Consider the following 4,066-nt stretch of genomic DNA (forward strand, 5'->3'; position numbering starts at 1 on the left):
CCAAACGCAGTTGGTCCTGGATGGGGTACCTCGCAGAGATCGCACTGTACATGGGGAAAAGGAATCCTCAGGAGCCAAACACTCCCATGACTTGCTGTGGGATAGTGAGCAGATATTCATAAAAATGGACCATGTGTCCTATAATGAGAGTAACCTTGGTGCTTTGAGATAAATTAGCCACAACAGGAAAGCGTTACCTAGTCACATTTCACAGAAGGAATATCTCTGTGATTCTCAGATGAAATATCTGAGGGACGCCAGTGGCAAGATGTCTGTGTTGAGACAGCGGTAACAGTGGTGTGCACACCTCATAAAATGTTGTCAATGGGCTGGGGATGTGGCTCAAGCGGTAGCGCGCTCGCCTGGCATGCGTGCGGCCCGGGTTCGATCCTTAGCACCACATACCAACAAAGATGTTGTGTCTGCCGAGAACTAAAAAATAAATATTAAAAATTCTCTCTCTCTCTCTCTCTCTCTCTCTCTCTCTCTCTCTCTCTCTCTCTCTCTCCTCTCTCACTCTCTCTTTAAAAAAAAATGTTGTCAATACTGAGTGAGAAGTGCCAGCAACTGACAGGTGCAGCAGTGCACACCTGTAATCCCAGCAACTCAGGAGGCTGAGGCAGGAGGGTGGCAAGTTCCAGGCCAGCCTCCACAACTTAGCTACACTCTGTCTCAAAAAAGGGGGGGGGAATGGGGGGCTGGGGATGCAGCTCAATGGGAGAGTGCCACTGGATTCCATCCCCAGAATGATAGAAAAAAAGAAATACTGGCAAATGCTTAGCACAGCTTTCAGTACACAGTATGTGCTCAATAAAGTGGCTTTATTACAATAGTTGTTGGTAATAAATGCAGCTAGGAAGTATCTCAATTAAGAGCCACAAAAATAAAAAACTTATTGTGTGGTTTCTGAGGAAAAGAAGAATGGCATGTTTGGCTGCTTGAGCCATAATAAATTAGACCAACTGCCTCTATCTATTGCCCTTCCCATCTCATTTTTTTTTTTTGGTACCAGGGATTGAATTCAGGGGCACTCAACCACTGGGCCACATCCCCAGCCCTATTTTGTTAAGGCCTTGTTGGCTTTGAACTTGAAATCCTCCTGCCTCAGCCTCCCCAGCTCCATCTCATTTTTCTAAGCAGACTTTCTTATGACCTTCCTTTATTTGATTCCTCTCAGAAGATGAAAACTATCTGAAGAGTTTTTGTTTTGTTTTGCTTTGAGCCACATCCCAGTCCATTTTTTATTTTGAGGAGTCTTGCTAAATTGCTGAGGCCGGCCTGGAACTTGTGATCCTCCTGCCTCAGCCTCCTGAGCCGCTGGGATTACAGACATGTGTCCCAGTGGCTAGCTGAAGACGATTTTTGATTTGAGGATTCTCTGCAAAGTTCTTCATGTTCTCAGGAGGAACAATGCCTTTTAAAATCTAATCACCAAATAAACAGACCAATGAACATAGGGAGTCTTCACTGAAAGCAAAAATGCATCACTCTGAGGGCTCTTGATTTCATAGTTCAAAAAGATAGAGATGCAAAGGATCAATTATAAATGGTATTACTTCCTCTGTGTTTCCAGTGATTTTTAAATTATATATATATATATATATATATATTTGCTTGCTGTGTATTCCATTAATTTTCATTTAGGTGAGCTAAATATTTCACTTAGAAAATGTATAAGAGTTGCTGGCTGGAAAGTTTCAAAGTCTCATCAACATGATCCTTCCTTCCTTCCTTCCTTCCTTCCTTCCTTCCTTCCTTCCTTCCTTCCTTCCTTCCTTCCTTCCTCTTTCTTAGACAGGGTATTGCTCTGTTGCCTGAGCTGGTCTCTGATGGAGGTTCCAGCTCAGCCTCCTGAGTAAGTGGGGTGACAGGCATGCACTGGGCACACCATCACACCTGGCTCCTTAATTTTTTAATTGAACATTGGAGCAAAAGTAGAGCACTTTAATTATATTTTAATCTTGGTAAACATTGAATTAAATACCCATTGTGCCCCAGTCAACTTTAGGTACTGAAAATTCAACACTGACTAAGAATCAATTCCCACCTCTGGGTGTTCGTAGTCTAGTGGGAGAGGTGCGTGCAGATTCAAGTGAGGTGATTATGTCTGGGAGAAGTCAACCCTGTCATTAGGACAAGATTTTTCTTATTTTTGTACCAGGGATTGAACCCAGGGGCATTTAACCACTGAGCTACATCCCCAGTCCTTTTTATTTATTTATTTTTTTATTTTGAGATAGGGTCTCGCTAAGTTGCTTAGGGACTAATTTGCTGAGCCTAGCCTCAGACTCATGGTCCTCCTGCCTCAGGCTCTCCTGGAATTACAGGTGTGTGCCATCACCCCTGGCAGGACAGGGTATTTTCAGGAGGCTTTACTAAATTAAAAAAGAGACACTGGGCTCGCAAAGATGGTGGCGTTGGGGGTGCTAGAGTCAGATACGCCACGTGCCGTGACACCCTTGGAACATCTCCAGGAACAGATGGTGGCTGTAACACTGGAGGCACTGACCCCAAAAGTTCCATCGGGGAGCTAGGGATGTGGCTCAAGTTCAGTGCGCTCGCCTAGCATGCGTGAGGCACTGGGTTCGCTTCTCAGCACCACATAGAAACAAAATAAAGATACGTGTTCACCTAAAACTAAAAAATAAATATTAAAGCAAAAAAAAAGTTCCATCGGGAGCTCCTTCCTGCAGAGAAGGGTCTCAGCTTCCTGAAAGTTAAGATCAGCTGCTGCACATGTACCTTATGGATCTGAGTCACCTCATCCTGGACAAAGCCGCAGGAGGGTCTCTTCAGGGACATGCTGCAGTTTTGAGACTGTAGAGATTTGCACAGTGTTGGAAAAGCTTCGTCCCTTGGACCAAAAACTGAAGTGTCAAATTGACAAACTGGTTAAGATTGCAGTGACAGACAGCCTCAGTGAGAAGGACCCACTCTGTTTGAAGCCTCATCCCAGCAATACGATAAGCAAGTTATGCTCTGAGGATGAAGAGGAAGATGAAACAGAGGATGGCCAGTCTGAGGCCATCGACACTCCTTTTGTAGATTTCTGGTCTCTGATAGAGGTTCAGCCTCAGCTCAGCCTCCTGAGTAAGTGGGGTGACAGGCATGCACTGGGCAAATCACCACACCTGGCTCCTTAATTTTTTAATTGAACATTGGAGCAAAAGTAGAGCACTTTAATTATATTTTAATCTTGGTAAACATTGAATTAAATACCCATTTGCCCCAGACAACCTTAGGTACAGAAAATCCAAGACACAAGTCCCACCTACCTGGTGCCAGTACATTATGATGGCACAGAAGCTGAGCAGGAGAAGAAGCATCTGGAAGGAGCCAAGAGGTGGTTCTGTCATTCGTGAACTTAGCGAGCAGTACTCAGATGCTCCAGAAGAAATCTGAGATGCTGGCCCTCCTCACGTCACTCGCCAGAGTCAAGAGGACAATATAGGATTAACTAAGGAAAGCACGTTTAAGTGTCAGGAAGCCAGAGGAAGGACGGTGACAAAGAGCAAATGTCCTGAGCCCACAGCTTCATTCCCTCACTCCCTTCAGTGACATCAGTGCATCAACAGGAGGAACGGCTCTCTTGATGAGGATCAGAATCCTGTTAAGCGGACGAAGATCCCTAAGCAAGGTCGGAAGGAAAACGGTTCTCGGAGGCGGCGGTGATCATGGGTGTACTTGTTTTATGCATTTTTTGTCATCCTGGGATACTTCTATTTTCACGGTAGGTAGGTCTTTTCCTTGGAATTGTTTGCTTTGGACATGTGGAAACATCTTTAAGAAAACTGATCTCTGAAAATTGATCTCTGTGCTGAAAAAGAAAAAAAAAAAAAAAGGAGCCAGTAACTTCTTCAGAGTCTTCACAGCCACATTTGTGATTGAGGGTATCTGTGAAAAGGTTCTGTCTCTGTCCGGGGATGGTGCCCATTTTTATTTCCCAAACACAAGCTTAGGGCTTGAGTGTCATTTAGTGGGAGAGAAAGCTTATGGTTCTGTACCTGCCTTATACGGTTTCATGTGCATTTGAATTCCTGGAGTGCATTTGAATTCACCGAAATCC

The 4,066-nt window shown here is 44.4% G+C and overlaps 1 pseudogene across 1 annotated transcript; it reads left to right on the forward strand.

Moving 5' to 3' along the window:
- The first annotated feature begins 2,408 nt into the window (after positions 1 to 2,408).
- On the forward strand, positions 2,409 to 3,672 carry LOC308650339 (neuroguidin-like; annotated as a pseudogene). Its single transcript has 3 exons — positions 2,409 to 2,516; positions 2,669 to 3,041; positions 3,243 to 3,672. The product of its transcript is annotated as a neuroguidin-like (transcript).
- The last annotated feature ends 394 nt before the right edge of the window (positions 3,673 to 4,066 follow it).

Source organism: Spermophilus citellus (assembly GCF_964194105.1).
Source record: "Spermophilus citellus genome assembly, chromosome: 5".
Taxonomy (NCBI): Eukaryota; Metazoa; Chordata; class Mammalia; order Rodentia; family Sciuridae; genus Spermophilus; species Spermophilus citellus.